Source organism: Sceloporus undulatus, chromosome 9 (genome assembly GCF_019175285.1).
Source record: "Sceloporus undulatus isolate JIND9_A2432 ecotype Alabama chromosome 9, SceUnd_v1.1, whole genome shotgun sequence".
NCBI classification, from domain to species: Eukaryota; Metazoa; Chordata; class Lepidosauria; order Squamata; family Phrynosomatidae; genus Sceloporus; species Sceloporus undulatus.
This window is the reverse complement of record NC_056530.1, coordinates 30,965,484-30,987,525: the sequence shown is the minus strand read 5'-3', so window position 1 is coordinate 30,987,525 and position 22,042 is coordinate 30,965,484. Positions and strand designations below refer to the sequence as shown.

Sequence of the window (22,042 nt, the reverse complement as noted above, 5' to 3'; positions counted from 1 at the left end):
AGCTGCATTTATCCCTTCATTTTATTTATTGTAAGTATTTTTAGACTGGCCTTCAACTGTATTCCCAGGGCAGTTTTGCCGGGAGCAGAGGAGAGGGAAAAAAGAAGAAGGAAAAGTATCAGCATGATCAGTGCATGAAAATAAAGCCACCAGAATGACGGAAAAAGCATTACAAACTAGAAATAACACAGTTTGATGCCGTTTTAACTGCTACGGCTCCATCCGATAGGATCCTGGGATTTGCAGTTTTGCTACAAATACTCCTCTTCTTTGGCAGAGGAGGCCAAAGACTTTGCGAAACTGCAAATCTCAGGATTTGATAGCATTCCAGATCGCATAAAGTGGTGTCAAGCTGCATCGTTTCTACAGTGTAGATGCACCCACAGCAGAATTGAAACCGGAGCTTGAAAAAATGACCATATCTTCCTATAGGAGCTTTCCTTGAACCTCAGATGAATGTCTCGGTGAACCATAGAAACCATGGGAAAGTCTGAGCGTTTCTTCAGGGAGGGGTTTGCCATTGCCTCTCTTTGCGGCTGAGAGAGTGTGACTTAGCCAAGGTGGATGAAACACTATCATGGCTGGGTTTCCATGTCACTGAGTTTGCCATGACTTTCCTTGCAGGTTTTTAATAAGGACGTATCCATTGTGGGGATCCTGTTTTAGATGCAAAGGTTTTGGAATTTGAATCGCTGCTTTAAAGTCAGGGCTGCAAATCCCAGCCTGGATTTGCGGCATTGCTGACATGACGGTTTCCTCCCTACGGAGCAGGACATCTGCCTGACGTCAGCCTGCCTTCAGGGTTGAAGCCCCAGGGCCTGGACCGAGACAGAGGTGGAGCAGTTGTTGGATTTCGTTCGGTCTGCTTTTTGACGTGAGCTGAGCCCGTCACTGAATCCTGGTGGATTAATACATGGATAAGAACGTGGCTCTCTTTTGTCTTTGGTGCGTCTCATGATCAAGCACTGAAAATCTAGGACCAGCTTCAAGGATCCTGTTTGGCCTCTTGGATGTTTGTTGTCACCGTTGTCATTGCCATTCTCAGCCAAAACTGAGGGTGCACCTACACTGTAGAAACAATGCACTTTGGCACCGCTTCCAGTGCTGCAGCACCATTTTTGGGTTTTGCAAGCTCTTTAGCCTTCTCTGCCCAAAAGTGTGTCATACTGTCAAAATGTCACTCATAGATCTCAATGTCTCCAAAGGAGGTCACTTTATAGATCCTAGCATCTGTAGGATGGAGCCATGGCAGTTAAACTGGTGTCAGATGGCATTATTTCTACAGTGTTGATGCCTCCTGACAACCGCCATTGGAGACATCCCACATTGTCTATCATTATTAAGACAGGACCTGAAATTATGTTCAAGTCGTACTCTCTCAGCCTCAGAGGAAGGCAAAGACAAACCTCCTCTGGACACATCTTGCAAAGAAAACCCCATGATATGGCTGGCTTAGGGTCGCCATAAGTCAGAAATGACATAAAGGCACACAACAACAACCGAAGAAGTTGGTCGACCGTTGCACAGCTTCATGGTGGTCAAACCTGACCTGTGGAATGGCGGCCTGTTGTTTGGCCTGGAAAGAGTGAAGGGGGTACACTTGCCATACCTTTCAGGATCGGATCATTCTGGCTGTCATGTTGCCTTTGTGTCGCGTCGACAGCATCTAGGGAGCCAGCGTTGCTGATGTGCAGCGGTGCGTTGTCGTGAGACAACTCCGCGGCTCTGCAGATGGTTTCTTTCCAAAATAGCACTCCAATTTTGCTCCCAAAATATCTCAAAACAGCCCGTTTCGGTGTTCTCGGAATAAACAAACCAATCTATTCTATATCTCTAAGGTGGCCATGAAGGAACTAGAAATGATGCTCAAGTGTAAAGGTAGACAGTCAGACCTTGGTAGCCATTGAGTTTTGCTTTCAAGACCCCTGCCGCCATGGATGCCAACATCTGTGGATACTCAAGTCCCATTAAATGCAATGGTAGTCACACTATCTCAGCAGAAATAATAATTATTACTTAATAATAATAATGATGATGACAACAATAACAACAATAATTATATATGCTTCTAAGTCAGGCTCTAAATGGAGAACATTTTGGAATTCCTCCTGGACCAAAAGTTGAAATGGAGATGTTTGAGAAAAGGAGGAGATCTGGTCACTGTGGCCCAATGTTATTCAATGTGTTTCCATGGCTGAGCAGGGATTCGAATCCTGATCTCATCCAACACTCAAGTCCCGATGCCACCTTGGCTCTGCTCTCCTTTACGGGGTCAACCACAAGTCACAGCAAACAACAACCATAAACGCAAATCCAATCCCGCCTGCCACTAGCAAGACTGGTTTAATCTTGGCCAGCTGTTTCTCTGGCTGGCAACCGAGCTGGGGCTGCAAGCTGTCATCCGCTGGCAGTGCCATCTTGCAGGGCGAGCGTGACAGATGACGGCGGGCACCCCTGGGTTCGCCTCCTCCGCTCACGTCCCTCTTTCCCCGGGACTTTGTGCCAAGGCTTTAAAGTCCTGGCATGTCATGGAGGGATGGCACAAGTTCATCTCATTAATGAGGCATGAGCCAATTGCCGGGTTGGATGCCAGGCGGAAGGAGAAACCTTCTCCCCATTTTATTATCAGACTGAAAGCAAAGGTGTTGGTGCTGTTGTTGTTGTTGTTGTGGGCCTTCAAACAAGTTCCAATTTCCGACTATCACAGGCTTCTCATTGCAAGATTGGTTCAGAGGATGCTTGCCTTTAACTCCTTCTGAGGCTGAGAGAACAGGACTTGCCCAAGGTCTTTCATGAGCTTCCATGACCATGCAGGGTGCATCTACACTGTAGAAACGATGCAGTCTGGCATCACTTTAACTGCCGTGGCCCCATTTTGTGGAATGCTGGTTTCCCAGTGTCCAAGGGTACATCCTTCTTATTGCTGTGTACTTTCAAATCATTTCCAACTTATGGCAACCCTTAGTAAACCGCCTTAGGGTCACCATAAGTCAGAAACGACTTGAAGGCACACAACAACCACAACCACAACATGTCACCGCTATGAAATGAGGCCTGCATTATATGTTCTTTGCACTGGCAAGAGGCCAGAGATTCGATGGCCAAACTCCCTCCTTATGGGGGGTACTCCACAGAAATAGATTTTTCCTTTCTCAGACCCCTGTGGTCTCCATCTCAGCTTCTGTTCCCCGAATCTTTCTTTTCAAGATGATTTTTGAAGGCACTCAAAACGTCACCAGAAAGTGGAGTTCAGTTTCCAAGATAGGGCTGCTCCTGGCTTTAGTGTGAACTTTAAGAAAGCTATGCCCATGAAAGTTCGGTTCCATGCTGGGTGGCTGAGTCAAAGTATGCGCCTCTCCAAGGTGTCTCTCTGGCACGGCCGTGCCTTTAATCCATCATACCCCTTTGGTGGCACCCGTTGGCATCTCTCTGAAGCGCCGGCGGCCGGAGATAATAATTGCCACCTTTCATGTCTCTGCAGAGCAAATGCTTGGAGGGAGATCTGATGCTCGCTGTGAGCAAGCGATGGCTTGCCAATGTTACCTCCATTCAAGGTCATGGACGCCCATCACTTCTGGAGAAGAAGACCCCAAAATGGAGAGAGAGAGAAACATGCACACACTTATGTATGGAGACCATCAAGAATTGTGACGCTGATGACAGATTTCCCAGAATGCCTTGGGAAAAGATGGCTTCTCCTTGGAAGAGGGAGATGCTTTCTGGGTGTTGAACCAAAGAAGAGAGATGGATGGAGTGATGAGGTTTCTCTTGGGTCTTTATGGATCTTGTCCGCCAAAGCCAGTCCTGCCGTTGGACAAGGCAAAACAGAAAGTTTTTGGCATAAAAAAAAGGGCAGAAAATGGGTTTCTGCAGTTCTTGCTTCTAAGTGCATCAATTCTTTAGTGTGGGAGCAGCCCAGCTCTGCCAATGAGGATGTTCTGCTTTGGGCTTCAGAGGTTTCCATAAGTTGCGCCTTGAATTTTGTTGAGTTGGAGGGAAGGTCATATACTCTTTGGCTTCAGGAGGTAAGATGTCCGAGGATGGCCCTGGCAGTCAAACTACAAAACATCAAGGAACGGAACAGGGAGGCTGGTTGCAAATATTTATTTAGGGTAGCAACTCCATGGAAACTCAAAACTAGCTTCGGTCTCAGGTCTTTTTGATGTGACGCTGAAGTTAACGCGAGTTGACTTTCTTTTCCATTTGATGTGCAGAACTTTGAACGTCGTCAAAATAAAAATCAATAGACGCATGGAGGAAGGAAAGGTCGCTCTGTAGATGCTCAGCATTGCAACTGGAAAGGCATGCCCTCTTCCTTGGTATGTTTCGGTCCCTTTCTCACCTTCTTCCTTCCACCATCATCATCCCCCAAAATCCAACCAACCAGCATTCTGGGTTCATTCACCATGTTCCTTCCCCCAAACTTTTCTTTGGGAGAGGTCAACCCTTGGATCCTGGGTATTTTGGAGTTTGTTGGTTGGTTGTGGTCCTTGACTGCTTTTAGATCCATGGCTGAAGCTTTCTGCCAGATGCTTCTCCGTGATCTCCTCCTCAAACGCAAGTGATGGGGATCTGGAATCAGAGAGAAAAAGCCCTTCTGCCATCGTGGGCTCCATTATTTGGCACATTTCCCCTTCGAGATAATGAAAAAATCAATGTCCGAGCCGTTGGACTGTGTACTCTTCTCCACCCTCAATTGGAGAAAATCATTGCTGCCAATTCTTTTCAGGTTTTGCATTTAAAATGCCGGGAGATAAACTGGGTGCATCCGTCCGCCCCTCAGTTGTGTTTTCCTCTTGGCCTGACAACAACTTCCCTAGTGGTTTTATGGGTGCTTTAAATAATAATAATAATAATAATAATAATAATAATAATAATGGATATTTTTGTAGTGCAGACACAGCCTTTGCCATATTTGATAGGAAGGTGCTTTTTCAAACCCTTTGGTCTTGCATTTGGGAATGAAATGAACAAACATTATTAGCACTAGCAAACATTATTAGCAAAAAATGAGCAAGGCTCACAGGGACTTAAGTTGTTGTTGTGTGCCTTCAAGTCGTTTTCGACTTACGGTGGCCCTAAAGCAAGCCTCTTACGAGGTTTTCCTTGGCAAGATTTGCTCAGAGTGGGTTTACCATTGCTATCCTCTGAGGCTGAGAGAGTGTGACCCACCTAAGGTTACCCAGTGGGTTTCGGTGGCCGAGTGGGGATTCGAACCCTGGTCTGCGGAGTCATAGCACAATGCTTGAACCACTACGCAATAGCATGCTTTAGGAGGAATTGCAAAAGGCAAGCTCAAAATGTTGCAGGAAAAGTAAACCATCCACATATTTGTGGCTTTTCCCTTTTCTCCTTTCCCAGGTTTGGTCCACGGCTGGGGATTCATCAGCATCTGTAATCCCAGGGCGATGAGGCTCTCATGCAACCCAGCTGCGAAGGGATGCAGGAACCGTCCCACGGCAACAGATTTGGGAACCAATCTCTCGGCATCCGGCCTCCGTCCAAGTGTGAGTAATTGATGTTTTCTTTCCCACTCAGCTGGGCAGATCCGTTGTGCGGTTATGGTTTTTGTGCGTGCGTGTTAAATAGATAAAACTATTTTTATCTTGCGTGTGCAGGACGAAGGAGCAAGCCATTCCCTTCCAAAGCAATTCATTTATTATTCGGTTTCATTTATTTATATAGTGGTTTGAGCATTGGAGTATGACTCTAGAGACTGGGGTTGGATTCCCAGCTTGGCCATAAAACCCACTGGGTGACTTTGGGCGAGTCACACTCTCTCAGCCTCAGAGGAAGGCAATGGCAAATCTCCTCTGAACAAATCTTGCCAAAAAACCCCAGGATAGCTTCCCTTTCTGGTTGCCAGAAGTTGGAAATGACTTGACGTCGCACAGCAACACCATAAAATGGTGCGTGTTTTGGAGGAGCTGGAGAGGGAGATAAATTCGATGCATGCTTTGGAGACGCTGGAGAGGGTCGCCATAAGTCAGAAAGGACTTGAAGGCACCTAACAGCTGAACTCCAGTTTGCTCAAAGCTTGAGAGCAGCCACCAAGAAGGCCCCGTCTCCCATATTTGTTCTGGTTGTACCGGGAAATGTCTAGAAAATATCAAAATGACAACAGCAACATGAACAACAAATCCTCTCCTCTAGTCCTGCCAGATCCTCTGGTGATCTAAATGAGATCATCTCTGGTAATGAGGATTATGACCTATCTTTAGAGCGGAGGGATGGAATCCAATTTAAGAGCCTTCGTGGCCAAATGCAAAAGGACAACTCAGTCCGGCTCCAAAAAGAGAGACACGGCGGCATGATTCTCAGCCGGAGTTCAGGTCACCTTGGCCAAAAAAAGGCATCAATTTTATTTTATCACCTCCTTTGCACGACTTCTAGCATCCTTTGAACCGCTCAGCCGCTTCGTTCCTTTCATTCTGCTGCTAATTCAACCGATCGATGTGACAGGGCTCAGCGGGAGGCCGCTTAGCAAAATTAAAGCAGACAGGCTTTGCTTCCGCACTGCAGAAATAATGTAGTATGACACTGCTTTCATTTCCATTGTGTAGACTTTTCCCACTGCAGGAGAGCAAGCTTTGCAGGTTGAATACCTGCCTGACTTTCTTCATTGAAGGAGAGCACGCCTTGCAGGTTGAATATCGGCCTGGCTTTCTCCATTGCAAGAAAGCAAGCTTTGCAGGTCGAATATCTGCTTGGCTTTCCCCATTACAGAAGAGCATGCCTTGCAGGTTGAATATCTGCCTGACTTTCTCCATTGCAGGAGAGCAAGCTTTGCAGGTTGAATATCTACCTGGCTTTCCCCATTGCAAGGCAGCAACAAGGGCTGTCTCTTCCTTCCCCATTAAACCTAGTTCTCAAATTCTGGCTCTGCAACGCGGCCTGTTTTTCCCCTCGGCTCCCTCCGGTTTACTGTTCGGCGCAATATTAATGGATGACTGTAATATCGCCACTGCGCTGCAGATGTTTATTACTGTTCTGCTAATTGCCTCTGCCTTTAATTGTTTTAGCATGATTGATGGAGATAATGACAGAAAAGGGAGCTGCGTGGGGCGGAGAAGGGAGAAGGATGCCAGGAAAGGAGAGCCATTGTTCTCGGCGCAAACAAGCGGAAAAACGGACCCGGACTCGAGGAAATCCAAGACGTCTCCTTGCCAAAGCTGCGCCTTCCCACCAGGAAGGGTGTGTGCATGGTGTGCGAGGCTGTGTGTGTCAACCGCTTGCAACAAAACCCAGATTAGGCATTGCTGTGATAGCTTAGATCCAGACTATCTCAAAGCTTGTATCTCGGAAAACGGGGCCTTCTTGGGGGCTGCTCCTGAGAGAAAGGTAAAATGCCCGCTATCCGCAACCCGTTTGCCGAGCTCCTTTTTAACAATGAACGCCTGAAACCGCACTGCGGAAATAATCCAGTTTGACGCCGCTTTAATTGCCATGGCTCTACGCTATGGAATAATGGGATTTGCAGTTTGGTGAGCTATTTGACTTTCTCTGTCGGAGAGCTCTGGTGCCACAGGGAACTGCAAATCCCAGGATTGCATAGGATGAACCCATAGCAGTTAAAGCAGTGCATTATTTCTGCATTTCAGATTCAGTCTTGGTTTCGATCTCCTGGACCTAAAGGCAGGCCCGAATCCAGTGTCCGATGAGGAACATTTGCCCCGTTTCTGCTTTATTTTTCTCCGCTCAAGTGCCGCAACAAACGACACATCCCAGAATCCCATAGAGTTTAGCCACTGCGGTTAAAGTGGTGCCAACCTGGATTATTTCTGCAGTGCAGATGCCGCCGCAGACGGCCTAATAACCTGGACCTAATAGCTTTGTAGCTCATAATCTGTACTTTGAAACCGTGACCAGCGTTAGCCATCCTTAGCAAATGTTCGGGAAGATGCTGACGCTTCCCGTCCGCTGCAGCTGTCAAGCGCAAAAACCAAGCTATAATTAAGGCTAATTTTGCAAGGAAGAGGCTCTCGCTCATTTTCCCCAGTAAGAGGGCTTTCCCCCTTTTGCAGATGTTCGGCAAGGCCTGTTATTTTTTCAAATCTGATTAGCGGACAAGTGGCATTGGAGGATTCAAGTGGATACATCAATGGGAGAACATATCTGTATAGTCAGGGCGGATCCCTTCTGGGTTTTAGTCCAAACTTAGTTTGGTGCAACTAAAGAGGGATCTAGCTTGCCTAAACTGTATCCCAGACCACAAAAAAGGACTCTTCAGGGCCATTCACACTTACTTTTTTGAATGAAGAGATTCGGATTTCCGTGCCAATTCAGAATCAGTTTGGTGTTGCCACTACATTTACCACGATCGAATCTCTCTATGCCATTTTTACCCTGTTGCTGTTCACATTTGCCACCATATCGATTTAAAATAGAGGTGCCTCCATTTCCGGGAACAATGCAGTGCAATCCGAATCGATTCGTCGGTAGCGTAGCCATGCTGCCCAAGATGCATTGCAGCTCTTTATAAAAGAATTGCTAAGGGATCCAGTGCCAAATGCTTTAAGTGGGCTTTTCAGCCACCTCCCCTGCAAACTGCATCTATTGCGGTCGGGGCAAGTGTGAACGTCACAGAAATAAACCAGTTGCACACCGGTTTGTTTCTGTAGCGTGAATGACCCCATATTCTCTGGAGCTGCAGAAAACAAGCTTGCTCCATCCTCAATGTGACATCTCTCCAAATACTTAAGCAGGGCTATCGCATCACCTCTTAACCTTCTCTTCTCCAGGGTAAAACACACCAAGGTGCATAAGCTTAGATCTTGGTGGTTTCCAGACCTTTCACCATTTTGGTCTCCAACATCACTTTTGAATTATGGACACAGTCTTCCAGTTAAGGCCTGACCAAAGTGGAACAGTATAACACAGTGATGGTGAACCTTTTAGAGGCCGAGTGCCCAAACTGCAACCCAAAACCCACTTATTTATTGCAAAGTGCCATGTCCCTCTGGCTTTCCAGTAACAAATTCTGGCAAGCTCTGAGTGCCACCTCTGGCACACGTGCCATAGGTTCGCCGTCACTGGTATAACATCTCTTACTATACTTCTCTTGATGTGTCGTAGAATTGCATTGGCTTTTTAAGCTACTGCATCACACTGTTGACCCATTTCCATCCATTCCCATGATGGGCAAATATTTTCCCCCCCTTCGCTTCCCTTCCACCTGCCCCAGTTGCAACCAGTAATTCCCAGTGCTAATATGGATCCCCTTCCTTTTTTGCTCCCTTTCTCCTTTTCCTTTTTGCCAACTCCCAGCAGGAGAAGAACATCACAGGCCTGTTTGCCAGGAGGAGGTCAGCCGCTCTCTGTCTGGCTCCGTCTTTTTCATCTCCACTCCAAACATTTTGTCATTTCCAAACAAATAGAAAGAAATTAAACATATCCAGGCAAATATACGGAAGGGGACAAGAAAGAGAGGGGAAGATCAGATCTCTGCCAGCGGCTACCGAAGCCGGCTTGGCTAGCAAATAACGGGGGCCGTTTATTTAGTAAAGGATCTTTTTGATGTCGATAATTAAAAAGTTGGCCTCCTTCCTGCAGGAATTAATCGCTCTCCACCAATAAACGGCAACGGCAATTTGGAATAAAATAAGGACACTGTAAGAATGGATGGTAAGTGCATGCGCTGGATAGATAAGTGTCTCTCCCTCCTTTCCTTTTGGAGACACGAGTTGCAATATAAATAGACTCAGTATCGGAGATTAATGGCCATTTAGCCTCGTCAAATTAAGAACTCGTCGTCGAGACGGAAAAGAGAGACGAGGCGACAAAAGGCGCATCTTTTCCAGGAAGGCTGGTGTCAGGGAAGGTCTCCCTGGTTGTGTTGCTCATCTTCTTAGGGAGAGAAAAATATGACTTATAGGAGAGCCAGCGGGGTCAGATTTATCTTTTCGCAGCACAACATCCTGGATGAGACGCTAAGGCCTCATTCCCACTTACAAATAAATCATTTTGCGATCCAAATCGATGGGTCGGTTCGGCAGCGGAGAGCGTGGTTCACACGACATTTGCCCCTGATTGCATTTTCTTGCTGCAAAATAAAATAACTCGCTTGCAGTTCACATTGATGAATGAGCCGATCCAAAATGGACCTGCTCTGGCCAGCCAAAGGGCAAGAAATAAATCGATTCCAATCTGCGTCTGGTTCACACTTGCGTGGGATCGGCTTATCCAAAAAGACGCGGGGAAAAATCAGCATCAAAAAGACGCTGGTTTAAGTGGGTCTAGCGCATGCCCCACACTCTGAATCACTTTAAGTTTGAACCAGTGTCATTTAAACCACTGATTTGTGAACTGGTTTAAAACGTAGTGGGAATGAGTCCGGAGTCTCTGTCTTTGGAGGTTTTTAAACAGAGGCCAAATGACCATCTGTCGGAGGTGCTTTGATGGTGTATTCCTGCATGGCAGAATACTCTATGAGTCAGCCAAAAAGTCAGATTGGAAATTGCTTGCTCAGCGAAACGAAACCCGCAAGCAGTGCTGCGTCGAGCAGATCCTCCCTCACGCCTCTCGCAAGGGGATTCAGCCACACAGGAAAAGCTGGCGCTGGGGTTTCGTCTCCCTTTGCCACGGGTGGCGCAGGCACCTGCGCTTCCGAAGGGCGCACCTGTTCTGCCGCCTGGGCTGGGATTTTGGGCCCGTCCTCCCCTTCTGGCAAAACTTCTGTCGGCAGCGTATTGCAGGTGTTTCTGACAACACAACCTTGTTGCAAATGCCAGACTTTGCAAAGCGAAGAGGGGCGGATTCGACGGAGCCTCGTTCTTGCCTTGGCATGTCTGGACAGAAACGGGGATGGTGGAAACTGCCTTCTCTTCTTGGAGACGCTCCTCAGTCTTTTCTCTCAATTTGGTTGGATTTTAGACTCCAAAACAGAATGGGCCAGATGTGGCCGGTGGGCCATTTCTGGACATTAGACCAGATGCGGCCCGGGTTGTTGTCGTCATTATGCCTTCAAGTCATTTCCAACTTATGGAGGTTTTCTTGGCAAGATTTATTCCAAGGAGGCATGCCATGGCCTTCCTCTGAGGCTGAGAAAGTGTGACGACCAAGCTTGTCCAGTGGGTTTACAATGATCGATCTTTATTTATGGTCAGTAGACATGTCGAGGCATACAATAACAGATCACATAAATGGAAAGGTTGCATAATGCATACACCGATATAAAATGGAGAGGTTACATTCAAGTGCATTAAAATACAGGAAAGTTGAGAATAAAATTAAGCGGTCAGATTAGATTACAACACTGGAGATTGTTTTGATTATGAAATTATAGATCGAGGATACAGACCCACATATTTGCCCCCAAAACTGTTTCAATTTTAATTCATCGAATTGCTTTTGGACTTCTGCGCTCATTTACTTTTCAGCCGTTGTCTTGCAGTGCTTTGAGCGCTGGATTTGGACTCTAGGAAACCCAGGTTTGAATCCCGGCTCGGCCCTGGGAACCCAATGGGCGAGCTTTAGGAGAAAGCTCAGCTTAAGCTCAGTTTAAGAAATATCCACTGACTCCATGTTCAATGTCTCAAAATGCCTGAAGGCAGCCTTTAAGGGCGCAAGGAAGAACCTGTTGGTCGAGTTTATTCTTCTTTTTCTCTTTCTCCCTCCCTATTTCTTCTCTCTTGCTTAAGGGATTTCTTGCCTTCGAGACAAGTCTTTCCAGTACGGCCGACAGTAAAGTCTCTATTTAAATTGTATTAAAATTTCTAGCTAGGACAGCAAAAAGGTGAAACAACGATCAAGAATATCTGTTCGTGCAACGAACCTTGGGAAGTGCTTCATCCATTAAAGAGCTCTTCGTCCATTAAATAGGCTCGACTTGTAAGGCTGCGTCCGCGCTGCAGAAATAATCCAGTTTGACGCCACTTTAACTGCCATGGCTCAGGGATTTCTCATTTGGTGAGATGTTTCGCCTTCTCTGTCACAACAAACTACAATTCTCGGGATTCCTTAGCATGGAGCTATGACAGTTAAAGTGGTGTCGAACTGGATTATTTCTGGAGGAGAGAAGACTTGAGAGGCGATATGAGAGTCATCTTTAAATATCTGGTGTCATGGTGGTAGGAGACAGTGTGCTGTAGTGGTTTGAGCATTGGACTATGGTTCTGGAGACCAGGGTTTGAGTCTCTGCTCTTGGCCATACAAACGCATTCGGTAACCTGACAAGTCACACTCTCTCAGCCTCAGAAAGAGGCAAAGGCAAACCCCTTCTTGCCAAATCTGACCAAGAAAACCCCATGATAGGAGTCGCCATAAGTTGGAAATGACCTGAAGGCACACATTGACAACAACAACAACAATGAAGCTGATGGAGAGACAGCTTGTTTTTCACCTGATCCAGAGACTAGACTGGCTCCAAATGAACAAAACGGATTCCAACCGGGAAAAACGGAAAGTACTCTTGCCAAGAAAACCCCATGATAGGTTTACTTTAGGGTCTCCATAAGTTGGAAATGATTTGAAGGCACAGAACAACAACAAGAAACTACCTCTAGGTAAGAAAGAATGAAAACCACAATATAGAATAGGTGGCACCTGGCTTAAAAGATTGAGGGTTTTTAATAGAGCACGAGCAAAATATGAGTCAAGCGTGTGATGCAGCTGCCAAAAAAGCCAATGCAATTCTGGGTTGCATCAGTAGAAAGAGAAGTATTAATGTCTCTCTGTTCTGCTTTGGCTGAACCTCAGCTGGAATATTGTGTCCATAGTTTTGGACACCACTATTCAAGAAGAATTGACATGTCCAGGGAACATGTCCAGAGGAGAGCAAAGGTCTGGAAACCAAGCACTATGGAGATATTGTGCTTGGAGAAGATGGCTCTATTGAGAAAAGAGGTCCAAAAGATGAAGACATGAGATCCAGCACCAAATATCGGAAGGGACATCATGCGTCGAAGAAGCAGCAAGCTTGTTTTCTGCTGCTCCGGAGGCTGTTGGACAAGAACCAACAAATTCAGATGGCAAGAAAGGAAAGTCTAGGTAAACGTTTGGAAGAACTTCTTGACCTTAACTACTGTTCTGTTGTGGAACGGAGTGGTGGAGTCTCCATCTGTGCATCTCTATATGAGGATCTTTCAGGGTTGCTTTCATTGTGTATCCCTGCGTGGCGGAATGGGGTTGGACTACATGATCCCTTGGGATCCCTTCCAAGTCGCAAGCATCTAGAGAGCCTTCTGCACCGTTGCCTTAAGTGACTACAGGTAAAGAGAAATCATCGCATGTTCAGGACGGACGGGAAAGCAATTTTTAAGAAGCAGCAGGCAGTCCATCGGCGAATTTGGCGGATGGGCACACGGTCTGCTTGACAGCCGCTACGATTCATGCGGGGGATACAAAATGAATGGCCGAGGACATATCAGCCATATTAGGGATGCATAATGAGGAGAGGAGCATGCACAAAGCATATTGGGGATGTGCCACCAAAGGAGGGCTTTGAAACAATCGTGAAGGCCAAAACGCAGTATGAATGCATAGTGTAAATCTATGAGCAAGATGTCCAGAGACGGTCAAAGGTCTGGAAACCATGGCTGAGGAGGAACCATTGAGGGATCTGGATAGGTTTAGCTTGGAGTAGATGGTGACCCAGTAAAGCCATCTTTAAATGTGTGTTTTGATGCTATTTTTGTGTCATAAGCCGCCTCAATCCAATCGGAGAGGCGGGATAATAATAATAATAATAATAATAATAATATCCCATTTATCCATGGTTCCTGGGTGCTTTGCCTCCCATGTGATAAAGTCTTCTTTCTCAGATTGCTCTGGTGCCACAACAAACTACAATTCTCAGGATCCCCTAGCATTAGTTAAAGTGGTCTCAAACTGGATTATTTCTGCAGTGTGCTTGGAACCTAAGCTCCAATGTTCAATTTTCCGATGAACCCAAAGCTGGGAAAGGTTCCCCCTTCTGTCTGCTTTAATTTTCAGCTCTCCCCCCGCCGTATTTGGGCCCAAAAATTCTCCCCAAAGACTAGCCACAGCCCCACGGCACACAATGCACAACGCACAACCCGCAACCCAGAGTTAAAGAGGCCTCTTCTTTAAATCCGGTGCCGCTCTCTTCGCAGCCCCCAGCTGAGAAGCAATTTCCCTCGGCTGATGGGATTGCGTGACGCACTCGGTTGCGCGTTCACCGAAAATCTCTAATAACATCCCCTAATTTAATCTTTATGGCTTGGTGTGTGTGCGTCTCTAACACACACACACACACATAAATGCACCCACAAATTGAGGCAAGGACGCTTCCCGGAGCCTCTCTCATGATCTGTCCGTCAATATCTTCCAAAAGGAATGGCTGAGATTGATATTTCTCTCCTAGAAAAGTAAAGCCTTTCCCCCTCCTTTTTGCAGAATTGTCTCCAAATATTCTTAGCAAAAGTCCTTAGCAAAGTGGTATCAAACTGGAGCATTTCTGCAGCCCCAGTGGGTTTCCATGGCTGAACAGGGATCCGAATGATAGTTTTTATGAACATCATCAATTAAAAAGTCTTTAGACAAGATGCTCAAGTGTTTGCGGGGCTGAAAAGCACCACGTTTTGTGCCACGGAGCCCATTTTGGGGCTTCTGGAGGTGAAACATCCCCAATTATTAATATTATATTTCAAATAATTGGTGGCCACAAAGTGGGACTCTATGGGCCACAAATGACTCGTAGGCCATACTTTCTCCACCCCGAACCAATATGAGAATCTAGATCTTAAACCACTGCGGTGGTACGACGTTGGCGGAGGCGCACCTGTCACTCTTGCTAGGATTTCTGTTTTCTGCTCAGTTTGGGCAAAACGGAGCTCAAAAGGCTCACCCTTGTTGCCTTTCCTCCTTCGCACGGCGTCGAACTCAATTAATTCCATTGGCGGAGGGCAAAGAAAGGGAGCGAAAATCCCAATCAATATCAGGCGGAGGGACCCCGTTGGGTGCCAGGCGCTCCGGTTGCTAACCGCCGCCAACTTGCCGCCTTCGTTCCCAGGGCTAATTCGGTAATGAAAACAGCCTCCCCTCCGCCCAACCGCCCCGCTGGGCCGTAATGAACAACGGTTGGCACCGCTGGGTTTTCCGTTTGCAGATGGGGTTTGCCCGGCGGCGAAAAAGAGGAGCATTCGGCTCGAAAACACAATCCCATCCAAACTCATTATTCTTCCTGTGGCTTTCTGGGACAGTTTTGAGAGCCATGCCGGAGGAAAGGTAGGCCAGAAACTCTTCTATGGTTAGTAGGTATGTCTTAGGACAGCAGTTGCATTAACAAATCTCAGGTCATGGAGTCTCCAGTCTTTGTGGGTCATTTCCAAGTGGGAAGACCTGAGTGCAAATTCACTATCATCTATCTATCTATCTATCTATCTATCTATCTATCTATCTATCTATACACATACATACATATATATGGCAGGGGGCTCAGCTCCAAGCAAGAGGAAAAGGCCCTGTGCAAATTTCCCCTTTTCTTAAGAGAGCAGCAGCTGCAGCAATGGTTCTGAATTGGCAACCCTACTCACATTTCTGCTTATGACTCTTGGACGCAGGCTGAAGTTCTACATGACGGTCTACAATACACTGTGTAACTTTACAAACCCATAGTTATGTGGCAGAACAGTGAACCCTGCCAGTGAATCACGAAGACATGAATCAGGGGACTGGAAAGAGCGTTCCAGTGTGCACTGGACACTTTTGAAGCACATTGGGCTTTTGATGCACACTGGGCACTTCTGATGTATACTGGACACATCTGACATACATTGAGCACATCTGGTGTGCATTGGGCCCTTCTAATGTGCATTGGGTTCTTTTGATGCACATTAAGCTCTTCCGATGCACATTGGGTTACTCTAATGCACCTTGTGCATTTCTCATATACATTGGGCACTTCTGATCTTCGCTGGGTGCTTCCGATGTACAGCAGTTGTTCCTGGTTTTTTCCAACATTACCAAGCTGGCATTCGGATGTGCACTGGGGAGCACCCCATTTGTGCACATTGGCCTATGGTGCGTCAGTGAGACACTGAGCATCAGGTGCCCATGCACAGCAATGTCACTGCAGGCCCTAGGTCAGCAGTTCTCAACCCGTGGGTCACAACCTCTTTGGGAGGGTCAAAGGAAATGGTCTTAGAAACTGAGAAACCATAATTTTATGGTTGGGGGTCACCACAACATGAGGAACTGTATTAAAGGGTTGCGGCATTAGGAAGGTTGAAGGTCCATTCCCCACGCCGCGTGTAAACCTGCTTGCGGAGATGTACGCCCCATGCTGAATCCCAAGCACAATTTTTGGAACTCTGCCTAGAGGACTCTGTAACAATCATTCCCTCATTGTTGGCAACAGGAAGAACAAAACCGAAGCCCCAGAGTCTGGGCTAGTGCATCATCCCTGGGTTTTAGAGACGGACAGGCAACCCAGGAGCAAGTACCACTTTGCTTGTCGGCTTCCCTGGTGATGCCGGATCGGTTCCAAAGAGAAAATACAGACAAAAAGAAAGAGAGACACCTCTATAGCAAGGCATTTCTAGAAGGCACAAAGTGGTACAGCCCTCTCCGATGTATTGCAAGAGGGCTCCTTCCTAAGCTGAGCTGAGAGACCTGGTCCTTCTCCAGAAAGGCCCTGCAAGCAATCACTTCCTAATTAGAGGCTGATCGATACAGCGGCCAAAAACGCATCAATTAAAGTCACCTCCTGTCTGCCATTGCCACCTAACTGTCCCTTCTCTCTCTCTCTCTCTCTCTCTCTCTATATATATATATATATATATATATATATTAATCAGCTTTCTCTCCCGCCTGCTCCCTCTCCCATCTCTCGTTCCATTAGGACTCCTTTTCATCCCTCCGTCTATTCATTACATCTTTTCTCTTTTCCTGCTCACCCTTTGCCAACCGAGTCTTCCCTCTTTCTTTCTTCCCCCTCCTCCATTATCTCATTCCCTCGCTCTCCATCTCTCTTGCCTTGACAAGGAGGTATGGATCCCGGCCGCACCTGGAATACAAATGGGGTCCCTCTAAAAAAAGCAGATAAGGCCACAACATTTAGTGTGCATGTGTCTTTGGTGTGTGTGTGTGTGTTTATTTTCTTCTTTTTGCATGGTGGAAAAAGAATAATTCTGGAACGCAGCCCAGAATGGCAGTAGGAGGGTGGGATTGCTGATATACCGGGCCATAAAATTTCCAACCACCGACGGCGATTGTCAGCGGGAGATGTTTTGGAAAATGTCAGATGAAAGAGATGAGGGACGTTTGAAAGTCCAGGCGCTTGTCGCAGATCTCCAAATCCCCAGATCCTCGAGGAGAGTCTGAACAAAGCATCAAGAGCCATGCGCTTTCCAAAAGACCTGTCCCAGGAAGGGAGAGGGATTTGTTTCATATATTGTATGTTATGACATTTTATTTGGTGCTGCTTGTTGTTTTGTGCCGTCGAGTCGTTTCCAACTTATGGCAACCCTATCATACGGTTTTCTTGGCAGGTTTCTTCAGAAAGGGTTTGCTATGGCCATCCTCTGAGGTTGAGAGAGTGTGACTTGCTCTAAGGTCATCCAGTGGGTTTCCATGGCCAAGTGGAGATTTGAACTCTGGTCTCTCCGAATCCACAGTGGTTTGAGTGTTAGATTGTGACTCTGGAGACCAGGGTTCGAATCCCAGCTCGCCCATGCAACCCACTGGGTGACCTTAGGCAAGTCACACTCTCTCAGGTTCAGGGGAAAGCAATGGCAAACCTCCTCCGAACAAATCTTGCCAATGATAGGGCCTCCTTAGGGTCGCCATAAATCAGAAACATCATAAGGCACACAACAACAACAACAATTCCCAGAGTCCTAGTCGGACGCTCAAACGATAATCTCACAGAATTGTAAAGGGATTTTTAAATCCCTTTTTGGAAAAACGAAATAAGGACCCGAAGCAAAGAAGATTATCGAAATACAAGACGAGGAAAAAGGGCTGAAGCAAAGCACAGGGGGACAAATATTCCCTGAAGGAAGGTAGAAGGAGGAGCGCACCAGAGAAAGCGGCATCCCTGCGGAAATGGGCCGGCGGCTGCCTCTCTGTCCTGGTCTTATGCTCATTAGTTCCAGGGAACGGATCCATTAGTGGCGCTGGGTAATTAAAGTGCGTAAAAGGGAAAAGTCTGTGTCGCACAAGTCTTCTCCTTGGTGTAAAGGTGGCAATCGATGACGCCTTATGCCCCCCAAGGCATTGGGGCACTACATCCACTCTGCATTTTGCTTGGCATTTACAGGTGCAACACACAGTTAGGAACCAGATCCAGCAACATGGACAGCTCCATTTAAGCCTGGATGAAAACCTGGAGTGGATTCATTGCCCTGCTGACATGGCACCCAGTACCCGCCGTAGGTGGCAATGCTTCCAGTTTGGAAACTGTAGTTCTGCGAGACATTTAGCCTTCTCTGGCAGAGAGCTACAATGCATGCAGAGTTTTCTCCCAACTTATCCTATAGTTTTCTTTCTATATCCTGTGTCTGTTTCATATCCAGGGTCTGTTTGCTTCAGTTATTCACACAGTTGAGAATGTGAATCTTTTATTGGGGGAAAACCTGGAATCGATTATCCCGGGTTAAGTGGACTTTTTGGTCGCTCCCCCCAAACTTAATCAAATGCATTCAAAATGCATGTGAACTACAAAGATTCATCTCAGGTTATTTTCAGCATCTGAATAACCCCTGTGTATTCTTGCATGGCAGAAGCATGTTGGATTGGATAATCCTTGGGAGTCTCTTCCAATTCTATGGTTCCAAGGCCTCATTCCCACTTAGAAAGAAATTGCTTTGCGATCCGAATCGATGTATCGATTTGACAGCGGAGCGTGGTTCACACTACATTTGCCCCAATCACATTTTTTCCCTGTAAAATAACCCACTTGCGGTTCACATTGATGAACAAATTGGTTCAAAATGGAGACGCTCCAGCCAGCCGAAGGGTATATTTATATCAATTTCAATCCACATCTGGTTCACACTTGTACGGAAAAAAAAATAGCGTCAAAGGTGCGGGCTAAATGGGTCTAGCGCATGCCCCCCCCTCTCCGAATCGCTTCAGCGATTTGGTTCAAGTGCGAACCAGGGTCACTTGAACTACTTCAAACCGATTTGCGATCCGGTTTAAAGGATAGTGGGAATGAGGCCCAAGTATCCATGGATGTTGGTGACTGTCTCAAATCTCTTCTCCTGGAGATTGAATTTTGGACTCCTTTTCCTGCGAATCTTTTTCAAGGTTCACGGTGCAGTGGGTGTTGTGTGTCGAAGAAGACACAGACACACACACCCGCCTCCGGTTGTGGCTTGCGGGGCAGTAAGAGGGAGTTGTTGTCAATCCAGGCTGGAGCAAGTCTGAACTGGTGTTTTGGCCTCCCTTGCCAGGGGTGCGTCGATGCAAGGATTTCATCAGGTCTGGCAATCCGGCAAAAGCAGCCAAAAGGGAAGTTGGAAAGGAGAGAATGAGACTCGAGAGGATGGTATCATGGCCCAAGGGAAAGAATATCTCTCACTTAGGAAGTAAAGGCGGGTACGGTAAAGTAAAGTTCATTGTTTGGACTGCAACACCCAGCATCCACACTACCAGCGTCAACATCCCTTTCCCACTAGCTAGACTTAAAGCACAGTTGTGCATTTTGCAGGGCATTGAATACATTGGATTGCAGTTCCCATCCACTCGCATCTTCAGCCAGGGAGATGCAGACTCATGGGAGTTGGAGTCCAGCAGCCCATGTTTTCTAAACCAGGTCTCCCCTATTGCAACATTTTCAGTATCGAATACTGCCTTTTTGTTTCTCAATATTTCCAAAATACATTTTTTGTGATCGTTTTTGGCATATTTGTGTGTATTCTTGGCATCCCAAGCTACGATATCAAATAATAATCCATCATCTCCATCCCTGGATGAAAAAGTCACCCGTTTCCTCTAAACTTTTAATGAAAAAACCATTTGGGGTCATTGCTTTTGGTATATTTTCAATAGGTTGTTGTGTTGTTTTTATTATTCTTTTTATATATATATGTTTCTAAATTAAGGCTTTATCGTTTGATACTGACCTTTATCAATTCCTCTTACAAGATGCCTTGGCAGGAGTCCAACCTGAAAAGACAGGGAAGAAATATAGGAAATAAGGTAGGAACAAAAACAGACCCTTAAAACAAGCCATTTTAAAGGTTGAGCGAGGAAGCCGCCTGGATGCAAATCTGCCTAAATTTTGCATATGTTCATATTTATCAACAGTATACCAGTGGGAACAGATCCAGGAAATATGGGTTTTAAAAAACTACAACCCCCAGAATCCCCTAGTCTGAGGATTCTGGGAGTTGTAGTTCTCCAGCATCTGGAGAAAATAGATTTGAAGCTGAGGACAATTCCTCAAATGACCTCGGCTCGGATTCAGACCTGTCCATACACAAACACACAGTTATGAATCCTATGCTTAATCCCAATTAGAGTTAATTGAATTAATGGGGTTAATTAATTCGCTAGCCAACAAAGAACGGGACTAATTAATTCACTATTCAACAACCGAGTCGGGGAGTTTTCTCTAATTGGAAGAAGAGGCGGGCCAGCATTTTCTGTTGGTTTCTGCACTACAAGTCGTCCTTGTCGTGTGCCTTCAAGTCATTTTCCAATTTACTACGGGGTTTTCTTGGCCAGGTTTAGCTGGTGGTTTTCCTGTGCCTTCCTCTGAGGCTGAGAGAGTGTGACTCACCCAAAGTCACCCTATGGGTTTCCAACACTGAGCCGGGATTCGAACCCTGGCCTCACAGAGTAAGTTTGATCCAACACAGTGTCTCCTTAAATTTTCTTGGCAAGATTCATTCAAAAGACATTTGCTTTTGCCGCCTTTTGAGGTTGGGTGCATTGTGCCCAAATTTCATCCACTGGGTCTCCATGACCGAGCAGAGATTTGAACCTTGGTCTCATAGTCCAATGCTCAAACCATGACACTACACTGGTCCCCACTATCAGACCCTAATATTAATCCTGGTTAGGATGGTGGAGTGGTTTGAGCATTGGACTATGACTCTGGAGACCAAGGTTCACATCCTGGTTTGGATGATGTTGGGCAAGTCACACTCTCTCAGCCTCAGAGGTTGGCAATGCCAACTCCCCTCTGAAGAAACTTGCCAAGAAAACCCCACCATAAGTCCGAAACAATTTGAAAGCACACAACAACAACAAACAAACCTTCTATGGCCGTTGCAGTCTGGTTGGTTCGCTTCTGGATTGCCATTGCAATCCAAAACACGCTATCCGTGTTTGATTTTCATCTCCATCCCTCTTTTTACCCCAAGGCAGCTCACGAAAGGATGAAAGCAGAGACAAATGGAGGCGCACAATAGGTGAGGCTATTAAAATGCCACTAAACAAATCGCCGTATTAAAAGCGCCACCGGATTCAAAGGCACTTTCAAGGCGTCACATCAGTCCCTGATTTGTTCAAAGCTCTTTCTTCAGCAGGAAAACACCTGAAAAAAGGAGATGTTTCACTGAGATAGAGACAGGAGAAGAGAGAGAGAGACAGATCTCATGATCCAGGAGCTGGAAAAAGACTTCATTCATAACCACAGAGAGCTGGATCCCATTGATATATTAACATTTATTTTATTCAAATATCCTGCCCTATATAGAAAGGTCGCAGGGCGGAATAGAAGTATAAATGTTAAACAATACATAAAAAGAATGTTATCATAACACATTAAACAAGTTCACAGGTTAATGTTAAAAGCGTTTGCAGCCATGGGCATAAATACATTGGAATGAATCTGCTAGGCCCCAAAAGCTTTAAGAAGCAACCGTGTTTTTCTTAGGTCAATATCACACTGTTATTGTTGTTGTTGTGTGCCATCAAGTTGTTTTGACTTATGGCGGACCTACCATGGGGTTTTCTTGGCAGATTTCTTCGGAGCGGGTTTGCCATGGCCATCCTCTGAGGCTGAGAGAGTGAGACTCTCACTAGAGAAGGGATCTCATATGACTATGTCACTGTCTATCTTTGTATATCCTATATATATATTTATAGAATGGGATATACAGTGACATGGTCATATGGTATCTCTTCT

The 22,042-nt window shown here is 46.2% G+C and overlaps 1 protein-coding gene across 2 annotated transcripts in view; it reads right to left on the bottom strand.

The window, feature by feature from the left end:
• Positions 1–22,042, bottom strand: part of BNIPL (BCL2 interacting protein like) — a 179,482-nt gene that overhangs the window by 25,530 nt on the left and 131,910 nt on the right. The gene's annotated exons all lie outside the window — the stretch shown is intronic.